At 46.4% G+C, this 24,956-nt stretch overlaps 1 long non-coding RNA gene across 1 annotated transcript in view; it reads left to right on the top strand.

The window, feature by feature from the left end:
• Nucleotides 1-15,204: 15,204 nt before the first annotated feature.
• The window catches only part of LOC115082654, a 41,433-nt gene continuing 31,681 nt past the window's right edge, over nt 15,205-24,956 (top strand). Inside the window, exon 1 of the long non-coding RNA XR_003854224.1 lies at nt 15,205-15,343. This is a non-coding gene — a long non-coding RNA (uncharacterized LOC115082654). The remainder of the gene's footprint in view (nt 15,344-24,956) is intronic.

Here is a 24,956-nt window from a genome sequence, read left to right as displayed (position 1 = left end):
TTGACCAATTAATCCTACTCTCTGTTTCTGTGTTTTATCCAGTTTGCAATCCACAAAAAACTATCGCCTCCTATCTCATGACTTTCTAGTTTTCTTAGAAGCCTTTTATTTGCTGAGCAAGTTTCTCTCGGTGAGTTAACTGGTCTCACAGCCTTGGGAGGGCAATGTTTGGAAGAAGAAAGAAGAGATATCTTATTTTCTACTCCATCATCTGTGTCTACACTTACATCTCAGCAATTTTTCCTGGTAAGACCAACACAGATAACTTTGGACACTATCTGGGAAGCAATTGAAAGTCTTGGTAATTCTTTAGTTCAAAAATCTAAAGATAATGATAATCGCCTACAAATAGTGGAAACGTCATGTTAGGGTTGTGGACCCAACTCGGCTGGGTAACCCCCACAGGAACAGTCCAGGACTCCAGGGACAGGCTAGACTAGGGGATCTTCTGCCTATTCCAGCCACCTTCCCTGCAGGTTGAGCCCTTGGGTTCTGGTGGCCAGCAGGACTTGAACAAGGAAAAGAACTAATGCTAAAGCTGCTCTGGAATCTGGAGTGGAGGCAGACGTCAGGCAGAAATGAAGAGGAAAGCTGCAGGGCTGTGGGCTGTGCTGGACAGGACTGGAGACAGGAGCCAGAGGAGACTTGGGATGCAGGCTGCAGGGCTGGAGGCTGATGTCTGATGGGCCTGAAGCTCAGGCAGAAACCAAGGTCTGGGATGGAACAGTGGAACAAGGCAGGAGTTAATGATACTGGTAAGCTTGAGACAGGAGGCCTGGGAGCCAGGGAGCGAGGCTTGAGACAGGAGGCCTGGGAGCCAGGGAGCAAGGCTTGAGACAGGAGGCCTGGGAGCCAGGGAGTGAGGCTTGAGACAGGAGGCCTGGGAGCCAGGGAGCAAGGCTTGAGACAGGTGACTTAGAGAAGCCAGGGAGCGAGGCTTGAGACAGGTGACTTAGAGAAGCCAGGGAGCGAGGCTTGAGACAGGTGACTTAGAGAAGCCAGGGAGCGAGGCTTGAGACAGGTGACTTAGAGAAGCCAGAGCGAGGCTTGAGACAGGAGGCCTGGGAGCTAGGGAACAAAGCTTGGGACAGGAGGCCTGGGAACCAGGGAACAGAAGGCTGCATAGAGTCACAAGAAGTACAAGGCAGGAAAGCCACAAGGCAGAAGGCTACAGAGAGCCACTAGGAACACAAGGCAAGAAGGCTGCAGAGAGCCACAAGGAGTACAAGGCAGGAAGGCTTTGAAAAACCACAAGGCAGAAGGCTACAGAGAACCACTAGGAACACAAGGCATACAAGAAACGAGGGGCCATGCAAGGAGCTGAGCAAACTCAGACTCAATGACAAGGCACAGAGTGTAGACTGAGGCAGGGCTAAATAGGCCGAGATCTGCTGAGTCATGAGATCACCAAGGCTGGAGCTAGAAAGAGAGTAGAGGCAACTCCCGGAGGACCTCTGGTGGTTGGGAGGCTGCATGACAAGTAGAATCACAACACTTTGCTAAGTATATGTCTCAACTTATTAATAAAATTAAATCGGAATTGGACTCTGTTAAATCTCTTCAGGAATCCCTTGTAAAAGATAATATGCTAATGGTGAATAAACAAGAGAATTTGGAGAACACAATATGGGGAAGGAAGTGCCGTTTTGTTAATTTTCCTAAAGTGCCATATATTCTACCTAAAGACACGTTTAAGAACAGTCTATATTGGGGTAATTGAAGTCTAATATATCAAAGAGAGTCACCACAGTAACCCCATGGGAGAACTGTAAACAAAAAAGGGGAACTGAACTTTAATTCAAAATATTACCTATAGTGACGGTGTCAGCAAGCCAGACATTGTGATTCAATCAACACGGCCGATGTTTCACTTATTAAAGCTTCCTCAGGGGCATCTAGATGGATATCAACATTAGGGATGTGAATCGTTTTAGGATGATTAAAATTATCGTCCGATAATTTTAATATCGTCTTAAACCGTTATGGAACACAATACAATAGAGATTCTAATGATTTATCGTTATAAATCGTTAGAATCGTGAGCCAGCACACTAAAACCCCCTAAAACCCACCCCCGACCCTTTAAATTAAATCCCCCACCCTCCCGAACCCCCCCCAAATGACTTAAATAACCTGCGGGTCCAGCGGCGGTCTGGAACGGCAGCGGTCCGGAACGGGCTCCTGCTACTGAATCTTGTTGTCTTCAGCCGGCGCCATTTTCCAAAATGGCGCCGAAAAATGGCGGCGGCCATAGACGAACACGATTGGACGGCAGGAGGTCCTTCCGGACCCCCGCTGGACTTTTGGCAAGTCGTGTGGGGGTCAGGAGGCCCCCCCCAAGCTGGCCAAAAGTTCCTGGAGGTCCAGCGGGGGTCAGGGAGCGATTTCCCGCCGCGAATCGTTTTCGTACGGAAAATGGCGCCGGCAGGAGATCGACTGCAGGAGGTCATTCAGCGAGGGTTCCGGCGCCTCGCTGAACGACCTCCTGCAGTCGATCTCCTGCCGGCGCCATTTTCCATACGAAAACGATTCGCGGCGGGAAATCGCTCCCTGACCCCCGCTGGACCTCCAGGAACTTTTGGCCAGCTCGGGGGGGGCCTCCTGACCCCCACACGACTTGCCAAAAGTCCAGCGGGGGTCCGGAAGGACCTCCTGCCGTCCAATCGTGTTCGTCTATAGCCGCCGCCATTTTTCGGCGCCATTTTGGAAAATGGCGCCGGCTGAAGACAACAAAATTCAGTAGCAGGAGCCCGTTCCGGACCGCTGCCGTTCCGGACCGCCGCTGGACCCGCAGGTTATTTAAGTCATTTGGGGGTGGGGGATTTAATTTAAAGGGTCGGGGGTGGGTTTTAGGGGATTTTAATGTGCCGGTTTTGCGATTTTACGATTTTTCAATTTTTCACGATTTTTCACGATTTTTCATGATATTTTACCCCCCCAAACGGCAACAATACGATTCCCTCCCCCTCCCAGCCGAAATCGATCGTTAAGACGATCGAGGACACGATTCACATCTCTAATCAACATAGGAGTGTTTTGCCGATTCAAAATGGATCTGACGTCTCAACCATTCTTCTGCGTTGCAGAGTCCTCCCTGAGACGCAGAAGAATGGTTGAGACGTCAGATCCATTTTGAATCGGCAAAACACTCCTATGTTGATATCCATCTAGATGCCCCTAAGGAAGCTTTAATAAGCGAAACATTGGCCGTGTTGATTGAATCACAATGTCTGGCTTGCTGACACCGTCACTATAGGTAATATTTTGAATTAAAGTTCAGTTCCCCTTTTTTGTTTACGGTAATTGAAGTCTCCCATTATTACTGCACTACCAATTTGGTTAGCTTCCCTAATTTCTCTTAGCATTTCACTGTCGATCTCACCATCTTGACCAGGTGGACGGTAGTATACCCCTATTGTTGTGGAGCGCTAGGAGAGCGATCCCACTCCTGGGAGATGTGTGTGCCCTTGGGCCGCAGCTCGACGCCAGAGGGGTCTGGAGAGGTGCCACGGGAGGCGTGGCATGCCCGAGCATGGGCTGGACGGAGGCAAGCTGGAGTGAAGACTGGAAGACAGGCCCTCCTCCGGACCTGCATGCTTCGGAAGACCCAACAACGCAATGTTGGTCTTGTGAACAGTCCTCCGACCGTTCCCAGCCCTTTCGGACCTGCCGCAGGGTACGGCACGAAGCGGCAGGCCGGATGGAAGCCAGGACAGCGATGACTGGAACATAGATTCAGACGAGACTCAGGAACATGGTACTGGACGTGCAGACGTAGACTCAGGAACAAGGTACTGAAGGTGCAAACATAGACTCAGAGACAAGGTACTGGAAGTGCAGACGAAGACTTAGGAACGAGGTACTGGAGGAAGAGACGTGGAGTCAGGAACGAGGTATGATGCATACAGGAGACTCAAGGGCGAGGTACGAGCCTGGCAACATGAAGCGCCCTACACAGCCCGCCCGTGGGGCTGGTCACGGACCACGACATGGCTTGCCGCAAGGCACCAGGACATTTTGAAGATACAGGAACGAGGTGCTAGCTTACAGGAGGTTCAAGAACAAGGTACTTAGCTTTCAGGCGAATTCAGGAACAAGGTACAAGGGCTCCATCATCTGGGCTGGAAACAACAGGACTGGAAACATCAGGACTGGGACAACTGGACAAGGAGCTCCGACAGAGAACAAGGAACACGGGACCTTGCAGAAGTGCTGGAACACGGACGACTTCCTGGAGCGAAGGATCGCAGGAGTGACCAACTCCTTGCGAAGGCAAAGACAGATTGAAAGCTGAGCCCTTTAGTAGGGCTGAGGTGGACAACGCCCAGGGAGGGGTCAGCAGGGAGCCACACCTGGCTGGCCCTTGAAGAGGAGCAGACAGACGTGCGCTCGCGCCCTAGGGAGCTGGAGAGGAGAGCTGGAAGCTGGTGGCGTCCTCAGCCACGTGGAAGGCCAGGGAAGCAGTGGAGCAGCCCTGGGCTGGAGCTGGGTGAAGGCAGGTCAGTGGAGCAGCTCCCAGCTGCAAGGACAGAAGCAGGAAGTAGCAGAGAGAGGTAAGGCTAGCTGCAGGCACCGGCAGAGAGAACAGAGAGCTGCAAGGACTGAAGCAGGAGAAGGGCTGACTGCAGGAACGGCTCCATGCCGTGAAGACAGCCCCAGGAGGAGAGGTAAGACTGCAGGCAGAGTAGAGAGCTGTAGCAGGCTGCAGGCACTGGCAGGGACGGCTTCCCAGCCAGGCAAGGACCCGGGCTGTAGCAGGCACCAGCAGAAACGGCCTTCTGACTGGAGGTCCCGGGATCGCAGCAGCACGTCGGGAGAAGGCAGGAACAGAGGAGCCGACCGCATGGGAACAGCTGCGGGGACAGCCCCAGCTGATTCAGGGAGAAAGCAAGCAGCAGCGTCAGCAGCCCGACTGGCTGTGAGAAGGTAAGAGCCTGCCCATGCTCCTCGCGGGCAGGATCACAACACCTATCACTGTAGTCTTCCCTGAAACACAAGGGATTTCTACCCATAAAGATTCAATTTTGTATTTAGTCTCATGCAGGATGTTTATCCTGTTGGACTCTATGCCATCCCGGACATAAAGCGCCACACCTCCTCCCGACTGCTCCTCTCTGTCATTGCGATATAATTTGTACCCCGGTATAGCACTGTCCCATTGGTTATCCTCTTTCCACCATGTCTCTGAGATGCCAATTAAGTCTATGTCATCATTTACTGCTATACATTCTAATTCTCCCATCTTACTTCTTAGACTTCTGGCATTAGCATACAAACATTTCAAAGTTTGTTTTTTGTTTGTATTTTTATTCTGCTTTTTAATTGATAGGGATAAGTTAGAATTTTTTAGCTCAGGTGAGTTTTTAGTTACAGGCACTTGGACTACTTTTCTAATTCTTGGAACCTCACTGTCGGGATGCCCTAATTCTAATGCATCATTAGCATCCTTTGAAGATACCTCCCTCCAAACCATGCGCTGCTGAGCGACTGTCGGCTTTCCCCTTTCTTCTAGTTTAAAAGCTGCTCTATCTCCTTTTTAAAGGTTAGCGCCAGCAGTCTGGTTCCACCCTGGTTAAGGTGGAGCCCATCCCTTCGGAAGAGACTCCCCCTTCCCCAAAAGGTTCCCCAGTTCCTAACAAAACTGAATCCCTCTTCCTTGCACCATCGTCTCATCCACGCATTGAGACTCTGGAGCTCTGCCTGCCTCTGGTGACCTGCGCGTGGAACAGGGAGCATTTCAGAGAATGCTACCCTGGAGGTTCTGGATTTAAGCTTTCTACCTAAGAGCCTAAATTTGGCTTCCAGAATCTCCCTCCCACATTTTCCTATGTCGTTGGTGCCCACATGTACCACGACAGCCGGCTCCTCCCCAGCACTGTCTAAAATCCTATCTAGGTGACGCGTGAGGTCCACCACCTTGGCACCAGGTAGGCATGTTACCAGGCGATCCTCACGCCCACCAGCCACCCAGCTATCTACATTCCTAATAATCGAATCACCAACTATGACGGCCGACCTAACCCTTCCCTCCTGGGCAGTAGGCCTTGGGGAGATATCCTCAGTGCGAAAGGACAATGCATCACCTAGAGAGCAGGTCCTTGCTACAGGATCCTTTCCTGCTACACCTGATTGGTGCTCTCCCATTATGAGACCTTCTTCCTCCAAGGCAGCACCAGGGCTACCAGTCTGAAGTTGGGACTTGACTACTATGTCCCTGAAGGTCTCATCTATATACCTCTCTGTCTGCCTCAGCTCCTCCAGGTCTGCCACTCTAGCCTCCAGAGATCTGACTCGTTCTCTGAGAGCCAGGAGCTCTTTGCATCGCATGCACATGTACAACTTCTCACCGGGGGGTAAAAAATCATATATGTGACACTCGATGCAAAAGACTGGGAAGCCCTCCTCTTGCTGCTGGACTGCTGCCTTCATCTCAATTTTGATCAGTTTCTAGTTAAGTTTTAGGTTGTTATGGGAGTAGGAATGTGTCTAACATCCTTTAAATGTATTAGTGAATTCACTATATGTCTGGTAGTGGCCTACTGGGGTCTGATCGAATTCTCAATAAAGCTTTTGTTGATGGTTTTTTGTTGTTTTTTTTTGTGAAAGTGGCACCTGCCTATAAATTAAGGGATGAGCTTGTGGTGGGTGGGCGAGGGGTGGGAGGGTTGGGAAATACAAACAGTCTAACTTCAGTTAGTCAGCCTGAGTGACTCACTGCTCCCTTGATTAACAAATGTTGGTCCCTATTCAAACCCAATCACACTACCTCAACACCTTTCCAAGGTGAGTAACTGAGCTGAACTATTCAACTTTTTTACTTTGGTATATACTGCTCCTAGCTTATTTCTAGCTTCTGGCTACTTTTTTGTGGGGTTTTTTTTTTCATTACAATGCACTCAGTTAGTATTAAAAACAAACACTCAGCTCTTTAAAAGTCTGGAGAACACTCAGTTCTGCCGACTTTTAAAAATAAACACACTACCTACTGCTACCTTATTGACTGACTAAAAATACAAACAGCAAGAATACTATGCCTATCTACAAAAGTACAAGAAACAAATAAACCACACAAAGAAAGAATTTTATACTGCACAAATTAAAAATCCGTATGGTAACCCTAAAATACTATTTTCAATCGTAAATGATTTGACCACAATACAAAACACTTCCTCAAGTATTACATCCAATGAACATTGTGACAAAATTGCCAGCTATTTTAAAAACAAAACAGATGACATTTCAGCTGAATTCAGTTCGTTACCCATTCCAAAAAATGTCTCTCCACAAATGATTTATACTTTTTCAGAATTTTCTCCAGTATCTGACAAAACAATAATTAATATACTGACAAAATCCAAACCTTCATATAGTCCTTTTAATCCCTGTTCAGGATCCCTACTCAGGGACTCCAAAGATCATTTAGCTCCTGCTATTACAAATTTAGTGAATGCCTCTCTATCCCAAGGAATTTTTCCTGACTCTTTAAAACAAACATCTGTTCTTCCAATTCCCAAAAAGAAAAATCATGACCCTACTGATTTATCCAATTATAGACCTATCGCCTCTTTACCATCAATTGCAAAAATTATAGAATCTGTAGTTCTTCACCAAATATCCGAATATGTCGAAGAAAACAATATATTACATAACAACCAACATGGTTTTAGAAAAGGCCACAGTACAGAATCTTTGTTAATATCATCTTTCGACTCAATTATCAGAGGCTTTGATTCTAACTCCAACTACATACTGGTATTACTTGACATCTCAGCTGCGTTTGATACGCTAAACCACGACATTTTATTAACTACATTATCTCAAGTTGGTATTACGGACCTTGCATTACAATGGTTTACTTCTTTCTTATCCAATCGTAAACAAAGAATCACCGTTGGTCCTTACTATTCTGACTGGTACACTACCAAGTCAGGTGTACCACAAGGCTCTGCACTCTCAGCTCTCCTATTTAATCTTTATTTACTACCTCTTTGTCGCTTGCTCGCCGGATTAGATCTCAACTTCAAAATTTACGCAGACGATATACAATTCATCATTCCTTTTACTGACTCCTGGCCAAAAACATTCTCATTGTTACAATTATATCTATCCACAATAAAAACATGGCTCTCCCACAATAGACTCAAATTGAATACAAATAAAACAGAATTAGTCTACTTATCCACTGTACCCGACTCAGTTCACCGACCACCACCTACTTTTACTTTTCAGAATCAACTCATTAATATAAAACCGCATGCAAAAAATCTAGGTGTAATGATAGATTCAAAACTGACAATGTCTGAACATATATCCGAACTTGTAAAAAAATCATTCTTCAAGATTTATATGATAAAGAAACTCAAACCACTCCTTCTTCCTAATGACTTTTGACTGATTACTCAGGCCTTAATTTTATCCTCATTAGACTACTGCACGCTCTCTTCCTTGGTTTACCACAAGCATCTATACGTCCTTTACAATTAATACAAAATGCAGCTGCTCGCATGTTATATAATACACCACGGTCAGAACACATCACCCCTGTTTTACAACACTTGCACTGGTTACCAATTACATACCGCATCACTTACAAAATTCTGACTACAATACATAACCTACTCTATAATACTAACTCCATCTGGTTATGTTCTTTACTACGAATTTACAGACCTACTAGACAGCTCCGTTCTCTTGATAAATGTATTCTTGAAGTACCTACCATAAAAACTGTCAGTTTAGCACTAACCCGTAAACGAGCATTCTCTGTTGCCGGTCCAATACTTTGGAACTCATTGTCTGAACATATCCGTCTGACAGCTAGTCGTATAGAATTCAAGAAACTGTTAAAAACCTATCTTTTTACTCAAGCATACAACATATACTAAGCCTACTACATTATTTGTCCCTGGTATTTTATGCTTATTTTATGATTTTAATGTACTTGTACATAATTTTATTTTCTGACTTGTTTGAATGCAATGTTAGTGTAATATTACTTGTGTATGTTTCTAATATGTAAACCGCCTAGACGGATAGTTCACTACCCATTGTGCGGTATATAAGAATTGTAAATAAATAAATAAAATAAATAAATAAACTTGTTTATTCACTGCCTACCTACTGCTACCTTATTGACTGACTATTTAAAAATGCAAACAGTCTAACTTGTTTATTCACTGCCTTTCTGACTATTAAAGGCACAAACACACAAACACACTAAATAATATTCCCAAATAGTTAACTTTGCCCCAATACTTTTAAAAAAAGTCAATGTCCCAAGCAAAAACTTACTGATTCCTTTCAGCCACCAGCAAGGTGATCCTCTCCCTCTCAGTGTTTCCACTGGAATGTGGGTTACTGAGCTCTTTCCTTCTAATTTATAATGTGCTTCTAAGGTAAATTAGTTCATTGAAAATGTTCTCCTCACTATTCTGTTATTCAACGACTAAGAAAAAATGTTTACTGTTCACAAACTACCTTGTTAACTCCATTTGATTGTATGCTAATTGCATATTTTGTATGCTAATTGCATATTTTGTAAACCGTTATGATGGCTCTACTGAATAACGGTATATAAAACTCTACAAATAAATAAATAAAATAAATATATAATAGAGTCAGTAATACATGTCTTAGATCATGATCAATTAATAGTTCAGCATGCCTGAATCCTCATTAAAATTACAATTAGCTATACATCAAAATACAAGAAAAAGGTCATGAGTCATTATATCTGTTTTCTACCAAATGCAATTAATGCTTCAACTTTGGCATAGTGGTATTCTATATATGTAAGAATTGTTTTGATTTCAGTATCTTTCCTCATTATATTTTATCTAGTGCAGGGAACAAGTTTTGCAATAGCTACTACATATCTTTATTCAGAATCTGATAATGGTTAAAGTCTGATTAAGAAATCTTGACTTTGGCTCTACAACTGTTTGCAGGCATAGCAAGAGCTAAATATAACTTTCAAGAATACTATTCTGTGAACATGAGCTAAGTTGGACCAAGAATTTCCTCAATGCCAAAGGTGACATGCTCCTTCCATCTGCCTTCTTTCCACATATGGGCCCTGTTTTGTCAAAGGAACAACCTGTATGGGTGCTGCCTGCATCACATCTGAGTCTGTCTTGATTCCCAGCGGCTGATCTGTCATTGAGGAACTGGGGGGGGATGGAGATGCAGGAAGAGTTATAGCCTTCCACCTGCTAGCCTGTACCTATGGACACTGCTGCATCATCGGGGCAGCCTGTACAGCTGCTTCCTGCAGCGAGTTTGAGTCTGTGTTCATCCGCGCCAGCTGTCCTGTCATTTCACTCAAGTAACGATGGCTTCCTGCTGACATCATCCATGTGGGCCTTCCACCTGCTTGCTTGTACCTATGGACACTGCTGCATCATCGGGGCAGCCTGTATAGCTGCTTCCTGCAGCGAGTTTGAGTCTGTGTTCATCCGCGCCAGCTGTCCTGTCATCTCACTCAAGTAACGATGGCTTCCTGCTGACATCATCCATGTGGGCCTTCCACCTGCCTTGCTTGCCTGTACCTATGGACACTGCTGCATCATCGGGGCAGCCTGTACAGCTGCTTCCTGCAGCGAGTTTGAGTCTGTGTTCATCCGCGCCAGCTGTCCTGTCATTTCACTCAAGTAACGATGGCTTCCTGCTGACATCATCCATGTGGGCCTTCCACCTGCTTGCCTGTACCTATGGACACTGCTGCATCATCGGGGCAGCCTGTATAGCTGCTTCCTGCAGCGAGTTTGAGTCTGTGTTCATCCACGCCAGCTGTCCTGTCATCTCACTCAAGTAACGATGGCTTCCTGCTGACATCATCCAAGTGGGCCTTCCACCTGCCTTGCTTGCCTGTACCTATGGACACTGCTGCATCATCGGGGCAGCCTGTATAGCTGCTTCCTGCAGCGAGTTTGAGTCTGTGTTCATCCGCGCCAGCTGTCCTATCACAAGTAATGATGGCTTCCTGCTGACATCATCCAAGTGGGCCTTCCACCTGCCTTGCTTGCCTGTACCTATGGACACTGCTGCATCATCGGGGCAGCCTCTATAGCTGCTCCCTGCAGCAAGTTTGAGTCTGTGTTCATCCGCGCCAGCTGTCCTGTCATCACACTCAAGTAACGATGGCTTCCTGCTGACATCATCCAAGTGGGCCTTCCACTTGCCTTGCTTGCCTGTACCTATGGACACTGCTGCATCATCGGGGCAGCCTGTATAGCTGCTTCCTGCAGCGAGTTTGAGTCTGTGTTCATCCGCGCCAGCTGTCCTATCACAAGTAACGATGGCTTCCTGCTGACATCATCCACGTGGGCCTTCCACCTGCCTTGCTTGCCTGTACCTATGGACACTGCTGCATCATCAGGGCAGCCTGTATAGCTGCTCCCTGCAGCGAGTTTGTGTTCATCCGCGCCAGCTGTCCTGTCATCACACTCAAGTAACGATGGCTTCCTGCTGACATCATCCAAGTGGGCTTTCCACCTGCCTTGCTTGCCTGTATCTATGGACACTGCTGCATCATCAGGGTTGCCTGTATAGCTGCTCCCTGCAGCGAGTTTGAGTCTGTGTTCATCCGCGCCAGCTGTCCTGTCATCACACTCAAGTAACAATGACTTCCTGCTGACATCATCCATGTGGGCCTTCCACCTGCCTTGCTTGCACCTATGGACACTGCTGCATCATCGGGGCAGCCTCTATAGCTGCTTCCTGCAGAAAGTCTGAGCCTGTCTTTCTCCCCCTAGCTGTCCTGTGATTGAGGGCTAGTGGCCCCATCCCGTTGCTGATTTGGGTGTGAAATGCTGGTGGGAGAAACCGGAGGAGTTGGGGTGCATCTATCTGCCTTGTCTGCACCTACGAAACATGTTGTGTTATCTATAGGAGACAAATTTTGAAAATGATTGGGGGGGCTGAAATGAACTCAAATTACAGTGCCCCCAGTAATAAAGACAAACAGAACAGAGTGGATTATGAATAAAATGACCACCCTGTATTTAAATGTCCAGAGACGAGAAGGTAAGGTAGACATGGGGAAGACTCATTAGACTACTGGCTTAGGTTTCCCTGGCTTAGGTTTTGGCCACAAGACTCATGTGGCCAAAACCTAAGCCAGGGAAAGTCCCACAGGTCATTCTTCTCCCAATACCAGCTCATTCTCATCAGTCTCCTTCCTCCTGCTCCACCCCCCCACCAAAAACCCATCCACATCAGACTCTTCCTCTATCCTACTCCGCCACTTCCACGATTTTCCTTTTCTCTTATGATCCTAATCTCCTGTTCTCCCTCCCCTCCTTTCATCAGCTTCTCTCCTAATTCTTGCCTTCCTGCATGGGTATACTCTGAATTTTATATTTCGGGGGAGAGGGTGGATAATGGAGAACCGGTAGATGTAGTATATTTGGATTTTCAGAAGGCGTTTGACAAAGTTCCTCATGAGAGGCTTCTAGGAAAAGTAAAAAGGCATGGGATAGGAGGCGATGACCATTCATGGATTGCAAACTGGCTAAAAGACAGGAAACAGAGAGTAGGATTAAATGGGCAATTTTCTCAGTGGAAGGGAGTGGACAGTGGGGTGCCTCAGGGATCTGTATTGGGACCCTTACTTTTCAATATATTTATAAATGATCTGGAAAGAAATACGACGAGTGAGATAATCAAATGTGCAGATGATACAAAATTGTTCAGAGTAGTTAAATCACAAGCAGATTGTGATAAGTTGCAGGAGGACCTTGTGAGACTGGAAGATTGGGCATCCAAATGGCAGATGAAATTTAATGTGGATAAGTGCAAGGTGATGCATATAGGGAAAAATAACCCATGGAGTAGTTAACGATGTTAGGATACATGTTAGGAGCTACCACCAAGGAGAAATATCTAGGCGTCATAGTGGATAATACTTTGAAATCGTCGGCTCAGTGTGCTGCAGCAGTCAATACAGCAAACAGAATGTTGGGAATTATTAGAAAGAGAATGGTGAATAAAACGGAAAATGTCATAATGCCTCTGTATCGCTCCATGGTGTGACCCCATCTTGATTACTGTGTACAATTCTGGTCGCCGCATCTCAAAAAAAGATATAGTTGCACTGGAGAAGGTACAGAGAAGGGCTACCAAAATGATAAGGGGAATGGAACAACTCCCCTATGAGGAAAGGCTGAAGAGGTTAGGGCTGTTCAGCTTGGAGAAGAGACAGATAAAGGGGGGTATGATAGAGGTCTTTAAGATCATGATTGGACTTGAACGGGTAAATATGAATCAGTTCTTTACTTTTTTCAGATAATATAGGGGGAACTCCATCAAATTAACAAGTAGCACAATTAAAACAAATTGGTGACAATTCTTTTTCACTCAATGCACAATAAAGCTCTGGAATTCATTGCCAGAGGATGTGGTTAGTGCGGTTAGTGTAGCTGGGCTTTAAAAGGATTGGATAAGTTCCTGGAGGAGAAGTCCATTACCTGCTATTAATCAAGATGAGTTAGGGAATAGCCACTGCTATTACTGGCATCAGTAGCATGGGATATACTTAGGAGCAGATTTTTAATCCTACGCACGGAGGGTACATTTGTGCGTTCTACCTGGCGCGCACAAATGAACACCCAGTTTTATAACATGCGCGCGCTCCCGCACGCATGTTATAAAGTCCAGAGTCGGCGCGCGTAAATGGGTGCACACTTGAGCACCTTGCGCACGCTAAGACCTAGGGGAGCCCCGATGGCTTTCCCCGTTCCCTCCAAGGCCGCTCCGAAATCAAAATCGGATTGGCCTTGGAGGGAATTTTTCTTTCACTCCCCCCCACCTTCCCCTCCCTTCCCCTATCTAACCCACCCCCCAGCTCTACCTAAATCCCCCCTACCTTATTTTATGTTTTACGCCTGCCTCTTGCAGGCGTATCTTGTGCATGTCACGCCCCTGGACCGCCTCCGGATCGGCACCACGCCCATGACCCCGCCCCCTCCCCACCTCTTTTTCAAAGCACCGGGACATACGCGCGTCCTGGGGCTTGTGCACGCCACCGAGCCTATGCAAAATAGGCTCGGTGCGCACAGGGGCAGGTTTTCGTGGTTATGCGTGGTTATCTACTCCCTAGTGTTTGGGTAATTGCCAGGTACTTGTGTCTTGGATTGGCCACTTTTGGAAACAGGAGGCTGGGCTTGATGGTCTGGTCTGACTCAGGGTGGCAATTTCTTGTGAGAGGTTCTTGGTTTTATTCATGAACGTAGCAAGCAGTATGTCTTAGAGACTAGAATACTGTGTCTATGAGACATAATGGATTGCAGCAGATATTAGAAGTCAGTTATTAAATAGATGCAACTGCTGATGACTGAAACACTGATGGCTGGATAGCAACCTGCCTGAAGATTGAAAAATCATTAAATATTTCTGAAACCAGATAAAAGTACAGCCACAGATTTTTTTCTTCTAGCGAGGAATGTTTTAAGCTTTTCTTTGCAGAGTTTGTGCTAAGGGTCTAGTATTATTTTAGAAGTCCTTATCAAACAGTCCTTCTGAAATTACAACCTCCAGACCTGAACACTTCCATCAAGATGAGGTCTATACAAGGACAAAAAAATCTCATTTGTTCTGCTGATGCTTTCTGCTAAAGCAACTGAGCACACAGCTTTTCCTGTTGATTCCTTACATTGAGTTGCTTCATTCAGGTCCTCTCAGATGATTACTCCTAGTTCTCCTAACTCATGCTGCTAATAGATTTATGTCCTCAGGTGCATGATTTTACACTTTCTCCACTGAACCATAGCTTCCAAGCTATCTTTTCCACCCCTTCCAATATTGCTACTCAGTTACAGCCTTTGCATCATCTACAAATAATTACATCTTTCCCTGGAGCCTCTCTAGAAAATCTCCAATAAAGATATTGGTAAGAACTGGTTCTAGCACTGAGCTCTGAAGTACTCTACTTATCCTTCAGCAGAAAGGACTGTGTTCTGGTAATTAACCAATTCCTCACCCAGTAAACATATGTGTGCCTTGTTTGTATTAAATACTAAAAGAGAAATGTTTAAATAAAGCTGAATAAAGTGAGGTGAGTTGAGTGGATCCTTAGCCATACCATAAATCACTGCCCATATGTATTGTGTAACTATCAGGTGGTGACATGAAGTAAGGTGGGGACATGCTGTGTTGTAATTTCATACTAAACCAACCCTCCTTCTGTTGCTCCAGCCCCTTCTGTGTATAAATTCTGAACAGGACAGAGCATGAGACTCAGACACAGAGTCCAGCAGCACCATGAAGACAGCAGGTGGCATCTTCCTCCTTCTAGCCCTCCTCACTCTCTGGATGCACCCACGGGCATCTGCTCAGGATACGGGAGGTAAGAACAGAAAATCTCTGAAAAGTATTTGAGCAAGCAAGGGGAGTCTCTCTCTCAGTGAGTGAGGGAAATGGTGTGAGTCTCTCTCAGAGAGAAGGGATGATAAGTCTCTTACTCAGAGTGTAAGGTTTATCTTATAGAGAGCAGGGAGAGTCTCTTGCTCCTTCATTGAAGGATACATGTTTTACTTAATAAGCAGGATTAGTTTCTCTCAGAGAGAAGGGATGAGAGGTCTCTTACTCAGAGTGTAAGGAGTATCTTATAGAGAGCAGGGAGAGTCTCTTGCTCCTTCACTGAAGGATACATGTTTTACTTAATAAGCAGGATTAGTCTCTCTCAGAGAGAAGGGATGAGAGGTCTCTTACTCAGAGTGTAAGTGAGTCTCTTATAGAGAGCAGGGAGAGTCTCTTGCTCCTTCACTGAAGGATACATGTTTTACTTAATAAGCAGGATTAGTTTCTCTCAGAGAGAAGGGATGATAAGTCTCTTACTCAGAGTGTAAGGAGTATCTTATAGAGAGCAGGGAGAGTCTCTTGCTCCTTCACTGAAGGATACATGTTTTACTTAATAAGCAGGATTAGTTTTTCTCAGAGAGAAGGGATGAGAGGTCTCTTTCTCAGATTGTAAGGAGTATCTTATAGAGAGCATGGAGAGTCTATTGCTCCTTCACTGAAGGATACATGTTTTACTTAATAAGCAGGATTAGTTTCTCTCAGAGAGAAGGGATGATGGGTCTCTTACTTAGATAGTGAGTAAGTCTCTTCTAGAGAGCAGGGTAAATCTCTCACTCAGAGTGCATAGAGAATATGTTGTTTCTTGAGTGAGGGATATATCTTTTATTTATTTTATTTTTATTTATTTAACATTTTTCTATACCGAACTTCATGACAAGATTCATATCAGACCGGTTTACATAGAACTTAGGGACTAACTAAACATAACCAAATAACAGGAAGGCTGAAGCGCAGTTACATATAACAGGGAGATGGAACTTGTGGGCAAGAGTAGCCTGGAAATAAAAGAACAGCAAAAAACTAGAGGTTGAGAACATATGTCTATACTGTGGCTGTAACAAGCGTCTAGCTAATTGGGAGGATTCTGGTAGAGTTATGTTAGGTTCTGGTAGAGTTATGTTAAAACTCATCCTGCTTTTACTGAAGAAGCAGGATGAGCCTCTCTCAGAGAGAAACGTTGGGTCTTTTACTGCTTCTATTTCAATAAGTTACTCAGAGTGGAGTGAGTCTCTTACAGCAAGCAGGGTGAGTTTCTCAGTCAGAGAGCACAGGGAGTCTCTTGCTCATTGACAGGCCGATACAGTACAGTGCGCTCTGGTGGAGTGCACTGTTAACCCGCGTTTTTACGTGCTAGCTTTACCCCTTATTCAGTAAGGGGTAATAGCACGTCGAAAACGCGCAGCAATTCCCCCCCCCCCCCGAAACTTATAGCGCCCGCAACATGCAAATGCACGTTGATGGCGCTATTAGTTAGTTATTCCCGCGTGGTACAATAAGTAAAATGTGTAACCAAGCCGCACATTTTACTTTCAGAAATTAGTGTCTACCCAAAGGCACCGGGAAAGTGCACAGAAAAGCAGTAAAAACTAATTTTCTGTACAGCCTCCGACTTAATATCATGGCGATATTAAGTCGGAGGTCCCAAAAGTAAAAAATAATTAAAAAAAAAAAAAGTTTAAAATAGGCCCGCGGCTTGCGGGTTGAAAACCGGACGCTCAATTTTGCCGGCGTCCGGTTTCCGAACCCGTGGCTGTCAGCGGGTTTGAGAACCGACGTCGTCAAAATTGAGCGTCGACTGTCAAACCCGCTGACAGCCACCGCTCCTGTCAAGAAAGAGGCGCTAGGGACGTGCTAGTGTCCCTAGCGTCTCTTTTTGCCATAGGCCCTCATTTGAATACTAAATCGCACACCCAGGAGAGCGGGTGCTCGCCCGCTCTCCCGCGACTTTTACTGTATCGGCCTGTGATGAGTGAGGGATATAACTTTTACTTAAGAAGTAGGGTGAGTGTCTGTCACTCAGAACATAAGGGACAACACTCTTAGACAGTGGGAGTGAATCACCTTTTTGGGGATGGGGTAATACTTAGGGAGATGCTAGAAGGGTGGCATGATCTAGTTCAGGGGTCCTAAATCACTGAGAGGGCTGAGGGGATTTATAAGAACATAAGAAATTGCCATACTGGGTCAGACCAAGGGTCCATCAAGCACAGCATCCTGTTTCCAATAGAGGCCAAACCAGGCCACAAGAACCTGGCAAGTACCCAACAGTAAGTAGATCCCATGCTACTGATGTTAGTAATAGCAGTGGCTATTCTCTATTGATTAATAGCAGTTTATGGACGCCTCCTTCAGGAGCTTATCCAATCCTTTTTTAAAACCCAGATACACTAACTGCCTTAACGACATCCTCTAGCAATGAATTTCATATCTTAATTGCTCATTGAGGGAAAAATAATTTTCTCCAATTTGCTTTCAAATGTGCTACTTGCTAACTCCATGGAATGCCCCCTAGTCTTTCTATTATTCGAAAGTGTAAATAACCGAGTCACATCTACTCGTTCAAGACCTCTCACGATCTTAAAGACCTCTATCATATCCCCCCTCAGCCGTCTCTTCTCCAAGCTGAAAAAGTCCTAACTATTATGGCCGCCGGTCGCGGCAGTCCGTGATCGGGACCAGCCACTTACTTGCAGTGTCAGGACACTCCCAGGGCACCTGCTGGAGCGGGCACCCAGTTCCGATGCTCGATTCGCGGCCGTGACCGCTGCTGAGGCCTGGCTGCGTCCCTACCGACATCCTTCTGCCGCTGACTCCGCCCCCGCCGAGTCTGTTTAGAGCTGCGCGCACGGCTAAGCAGGATTCTTAAAGGGAACACTACCGGATATTACTGAAGCTCCTTCCGGGGAACCTCCCCTGCTGGTTCACTATTTAAAGGCAAGGTCTGCTCCTCAGACCTTGCCTTGGTATCCTGGCTCCTGGTTGGTGTTGTTCCTGAGCTTTGAGTTCCTGTTTCTTGCTCCTGGACTCCGCTTCTTGTTCTCTTTGGTCTTGTCCTTCTGTTCCCAGTTCCTGCTTCTCCTCTTGTTGGATGGACTCTTCTGGCTTTGACCACCGGACCGGCTTCTGACCCTTCTCCTGGCTTCGACCACTGGACCAGCTTCTGACCCTTCTCCTGCGTTTGACCACCAGACTGGCTTCCAACCTTTCCTTGGATTTGACTTCTGTATTGCATTACGACCTGCTGGAGGCGCCAGTGGCCTGGATCCCATGACCTGCAGGAGGCGCCTGCGTCCAGACCTATTTCAGTCTTCAGGAGGTCTCCTAAGTCCAAGCGGCTTGGGTCCCTATGGGCTCCTCCTGGGGGGACCGTGGGCTTCCAGTGGCAAAGTAACTGATCAACGTCTGCTTCCTGCGTCCAGACCCATCTTCAGTATTCAGGAAGTCTCCTAAGCTCAAGCAGCTTGGATACCTACAGGCTCCTCCTGGAGGGACCGTGGGCTTCCAGTGGCGAAGTAACTGATCAACGTCTGCTTTACCTGGCCTTGCCTTCCGACGGTAGGGACCTAAGAGAGTTTATTCTCCCTTAGATAACATCAACTCTACCTCAGACTAAGGGTCCACCTTCAGTTTCATAACAGAATACCAAGGCCATGGACCCAGTAGAGAGCCCTGCAGACCATTCCTGGACTGGCCCAGAAAATTATGGAGCAACAACGAATGTTAGAATCCATGGCGTCTTCCATGGAGTGACTCTACGCCCGTCTGGATTCGGTAGTCGCGGCTCATGCAGTTCCTCTACCTTTACCTTCACCGTCCGTGATGCAGGGAAATACTTGACCAGCAATTCCATTACCAACTCCTCCAGGCTATTCAGGTGAACCCTGCCTGTGCCATGGATTCCTCGATCAATGCAGCATGAAAATTCCGTCTCCAGGCTTCCCTCTTTCCGGATGACATTACAAAGTCTACATATATCTTATCCCTGTTGGAGGGTAAGGCCCTGGCTTGGGCTTCTCCCTATTGGAGACGGTCAGATCCAGTGCTGTAAAACCTTCCTCACTTCTTGGAACTGTTTCAAACAGTATTTGATGATCAAGGAAAACAAGTAGTTGCGGGTTCCAGTCTTCTGCAACTTCGCCAAGGAGGACGTGCACTTGCAGAGTACACTATTGAATTCAGAACTCTAGCCTCAGAACTCCATTGGGAGGAGAGTTTTCTCCGAACCATATTTTTGGAAGGATTGTCAACCAGAATTAAGGATGAAATAGCATCCCGGGAACTACCACACTCGTTGAATTCCCTTATTGAACTTGTAACCAGGATAGACCGTCGCCTACAGGAAAGGGCTCGTGAAGGCTCGGGCACGAGGAGGCGCTTGGCGAGCTCTACCCCTTCGTGTCTTTTTTCTCCCGTCTCTCGAACTTCTTCTGCCACAGGGGGGACCATCGAAGAACCGATGCAGCTAGGATGAGGCCCGCTCTCTCCGGAGGAACGGCAAAGGTGTCGTAAGGCAGGTCTCTGCTTATATTGTGGAGGATCGGGCCATCTCATTGCTCGTTGTCCTATGCGTCCTGGAAACTCCCAAGTCTAGGCTCCACTGGGGGAGTAACCCTAGGCATCACTTCTCCAGCTTCCCCACTTACTCTTAATGTCTCCCTGTTTCTCGGAGGCCACCAATTTTCTACAATGGCTTTAGTAGATTCTGTGGCCGGAGGAAGCTTCATCCTGCAAGATGTAGTGGAACAAATACGCATTCCTCTTCGTCCATTCCCAAGGCCGTTGATTATATCCTCCATCCATGGAGACTCCCTGCTGGGGAGAATAACTCATCAGATGGTTCCTCTAGTTTGCCACATTGCACCTAACCACTCTGAATGAATCACATTCTATGTCATCCAGAGAGCCATTCATCCAGTTGTTCTTGGTATTCCTTGGTTGCAAAGTCACAATCCTCAGTTCGACTGGACGTCTTTAAAACTTACCCACTGAGGTCCAGCTTGCCAGGAGACCTACCTTAAGGAAACAACTCCCTCCTGTAGTTATATCTGCATCTCTCTCCTTGAGGGTTTGTGTCCAAGTATGGTCAGTTTGCTGACGTCTTCTCCAAAAAAGCCGCCAGTACCTTGCCTCTGCATCAAGAATTTGATTGTGTCATTAATCTGGTTCCTAGATCTACTCCACCTCATGGTAAGGTCTACCCATTGTCCGCCTTGGAGACCCATGCTGTGACTGAATATATTCAAGACAATCTGCAGAAGGGGTTCATTCGATGATCCACATCTCTGGCTGGAGCTGGCTTCTTCTTTGTTGGGAAAAATGATGGGACTCTGCGTCCATGTATCGATTTCCGTGGGTTAAATTCTATCACCATCAAGGACCGATACCAGTTGCCTCTAATTGCTGAGCTCTTTGACCGCTTACAGGGAGGCCAGGTATTTTCCAAATTGGATCTTCGAGGAGCATATAACCTAATCAGGATTTGTGAGGGTGATGAGTGGAAAATGGCTTTTAACACCAGAAATGGCTATTATGAATATCTGGTTATACCCTTCAGATTGACTCAATGCTCCTGCAGTATTTCAGCACTTCATTAATGAAATATTTCGAGATCTACTTTTTGTCTGTGTAGTGGTCTATTTGGACGATATTTTGATCTTTTCTTCCAATCTACAGTCACACCAGCAACATGTTATGCAGGTTTTGCAACACCTAAGAGAGAACCGGCTCTATGCTAAGATTGAAAAATGTGTTTTTGAACGAGAATCACTACCCTTCTTGGGGTATATTATCTCCAAACAGGGTTTTTTTATGGACCCCTCCAAGTTGAAATGTATCCAAGAATGGCCCCAGCCTAATGGATTACATTCACTCCAGCGCTTCCTTGGATTCACTATCGTAGTTTTATTCAAAACTTTTCTAAACTGGCTGCACCTCTCACTGCTCTTACTCGAAAGGGGGCGAACATCAAGATATGGCCTTTAGAGGCTGAAGAAGCTTTCCAGGTGCTCAAGAACTCCTTCCTACAACAACCTTAACTCCGGCATCCTGATCCCCGACGTCCATTTATGATGGAGGTGGATGCATCAGCTGAAGGAGAAGGAGCGGTCTTAAGCCAGATCGACACATTGGGAACTTCTCATCCTTGGTCTTATTTCTCTAAGAAATTTTCTCCGGCGGAACGAAATTACTCCATCGGTGATGAAAAGTTTCTCGCCATTAAACTTGCGTTTGAGGAATGGGGGCAGTGATTGGAGGGAGCTCAACACCGCATAACAGTTTACACGGACCATAAGAACTTGATATACCTCCAGCAAGCTCAATGTTTGAATCCATGTCAAGCTCGTTGGGCACTCTTCTTCACACATTTTAATTTTGAACTTTGTTATCGACCAGCTAACAAGAACATTAAGGCAGATGCCTTATCCCAATCCTTCTCCACTGAAGATATAGAGGAGCCTATACAACATATCACAGACCTGGCTCACGTTATTCTCTCTGCAACATTCACTGTCCCACCTGGTAAAACGGTGGTGCCTAAAAGACTTCGTAATAAAGTATTGGCTTGGGGTCATGATTCCCAGTTAGCCGGGCATCCTGGATGAGCTCGAACTTAACTTCTCCAACAACACTATTGGTGGCCTGAGATGCGTAAGGATATATGAGCATATGTTGATTCATGCCCAACTTGGGCTCAACACAAGATTCCTACAGGGAAAACTTGGGGACTTTTACAACCGCTGCCAACTTCAATGAAGCCTTGGACATATATCTCCACAGACTTCATTGTGGAACTTCCACCATCAGAGGGCAACACAGTGATATGGGTAGTAATGGATCGCTTTTCTAAAATGGCCCATTTTATCCCGCTACCCTCCCTCCTGTCTGTTCCTCATCTGGCTCAATTATTCATGCTTCACATCTTCCATCTCCACGGATTACCACAGCACATCACATTGGATCGTGGTTCTCAGTTCACGGCTCGATACTGGCTCAATCTCTGTAAGAAGTTTCACAGTTCTCTGGACTTTACCACCGTGTTCCACCCTCAGGCCAATGGTCAGGCAGAACATACGAATCAGACATTAAAACAATTTCTATGGTTATATGTCAACTCCCATCAGGATGATTGGGCGGCACTTCTCTCCTGGGCTGAATTCTCTCACAATTCGCATGCCGGTACCTCAACAGGGGCATCACCTTTTCAGATTGTATTTGGCAATCAGCCCAGGCCATCCTTGCAGGTACCCCTGCCTGTTCCATCGTCAGCGGCCCAGCTAACTACAGCACAGCTGAAACAGCTTTGGGTTCATACCCAACAGATGCTACGTAAGACAGCTCACTCCGCAAAGACATTTGCCGACAAGCATCGACGACCAACTCCCCAGTTCCATCCAGGGGAAAAGGTGTGGCTCAGCACCAGGCACATCCATTTGAGAGTTCCCTTTATGTGACTAGCCCCCCGTTACATTGGGCCTTTCCCAGTGCTGCGACAGTTAGGTCCTGTAACCTATCAGCTTCGTCTGCCCACCAAGTTGAGAATCCACAACTCCTTCCATGTGTCCCTTCTGAAGCCTTTGGTCCTCACTTGGCCTACCTGAAAAATTCCAGAAGTTCTGCAGCCTAGGGCAGAGGAAGAAACCATATACCAAGTTTGTAAAGTTCTTGATGTCCGAAAACAAGGCAGCAGATGGGAATACCTCTAGCTTGGGAGGGGTTCGGTCCGGAAGAGAATTCTTGGGAGCCTGCTACGAATATTCTGGACAAGGATCTTATAAAAGACTTCCACACTAGTCATCCAGGAAAACCCAAGCCTTCTAGGGGGAGGCCTAAAGGAGGGGGTACTGTTATGCCTGCCAGTTGTGGTGGTCCACGACCGGGGCCAGCCACTCACCTGCAGCGTTGGGACACTCCCAGGGTGCCCGCGGGAGTGGGAAGCCAGCTTCGACGCTCGACTCGCGGCTGTGACCGCTGCTGAAGCCTGGCCACATCCCTGCCGATGTCCTTCTGCCGCTGACTCCTCCCCCGCCGAGTCTGCTTACAGCTGCGCGCTCGGCTAAGCAGGATTCTTAAAGGGACCACTACCGGATATTACTGAAGCTCCATCCGGGGAACCTCCCCTGCTGGTTCGCTATTTAAAGGCAAGGTCTGCTCCTCAGACCTTGCCTTGGTATCCTGGTTCCTGCTTCGTGTTGTTCCTGAGCTTCAAGTTCCTGTTTCTTGCTCCTGGACTCCGTTTCTTGTTCTCCTTGGTCTTGTCCTTCTGTTCCCAGTTCCTGCTTCTCCACTTGTTGGACAGACTCTTCTGGCTTCGACAACCAGACCGGCTTCCAACCCTTCTCCTGGTTTCGACCACTGGACCGCCTTCCGACCTTTCCTTGGATTTGACTTTCAGATTGCATTACGACCTGCTGGAGGCGCCAGTGGCCTGGATCCCACAAACTGCAGGAGGCGCCTGCGTCCAGACCTATCTTCAGTCTTCAGGAAGTCTCCTAAGTCCAAGCAGCTTGGGTCCCTACGGGCTCCTCCTGGGGGGACCGTGGGCTTCCAGTGGCGAAGTAACTGTTCAACGCCTGCTTTACCTGGCCTTGTCTTCTGACGGTGGGGACCTAAGAGAGTTTATTCTCCCTTAGGTAGCGTCAACTCTACCTCGGACTAAGGGTCCACCTTCAGTTTCATAACACTAACCTCTTTATTTCCTCATAGGGGAGCTGTTCCATTCCCCTTATCATTTTGGTCGCCCTTCTCTGTAACTTCTCCATCGCAATTACATCTTTTTTTAGATGCAGCGACAAGAATTGTACACAGTATTCAAGGTGCGGTCTCACCATGGAGCGATACAGAGGCATTATGACATTTTCCATTTTATTAACCATTCCCTTTCTAATAATTCCCAAAATTCTGTTTGCTTTTTTGACTGCCACAGCACACTGAACCGACGATTTCAATATGTCATCCACTATGACGCCTAGATCTCTTTCTTAGGTGGTAGCACCTAATATGGAACCTAACATTGTGTAACTATAGCATGGGTTATTTTTCCCTATATGCATCACCTTGCACTTATCTACATTAAATTTCATCTGCCATTTGGATGCCCAATTTTCCAGTCTCACATGGTCTTCCTGCAATTTATCACTATCTGCTTGTGATTTAACTATTCTGAACAATTTTGTATCATCTGCAAATTTGATTACCTCACTTGTCATATTTCTTTCCAGATCATTTATAAATATATTGAAAAGTAAGGGTCCCAATACAGATCCCTGAGGCACTCCACTGCCCACTCCCTTCCACTGAGAAAATTGTCCATTTAATCCTACTCTCTGTTTCCTGTCTTTTAGCCAGTTTATAATCCACGAAAGGACATCGCCACCTATCCAATGACTTTTTACTTTTCCTAGAAGCCTCTCATGAGGAACTTTGTGAAACACCTTCTGAAAATCCAAGTACACTACATCTATCAGTTCACCTTTATCCACATGTTTATTAACTCCTTCAAAAAGGTGAAGCAGATTTATGAGGCAAGACTTGCCTTGGGTAAAGCCATGCTGACTTTGTTCCATTAAACCATGTCTTTCTATATGTTCTGTGATTTTGAT

The sequence above is a fragment of the Rhinatrema bivittatum genome, chromosome 1 (assembly GCF_901001135.1).
Source record: "Rhinatrema bivittatum chromosome 1, aRhiBiv1.1, whole genome shotgun sequence".
NCBI lineage: Eukaryota > Metazoa > Chordata > Amphibia > Gymnophiona > Rhinatrematidae > Rhinatrema > Rhinatrema bivittatum.
This window is presented reverse-complemented; position numbering and strand designations above follow the sequence as displayed.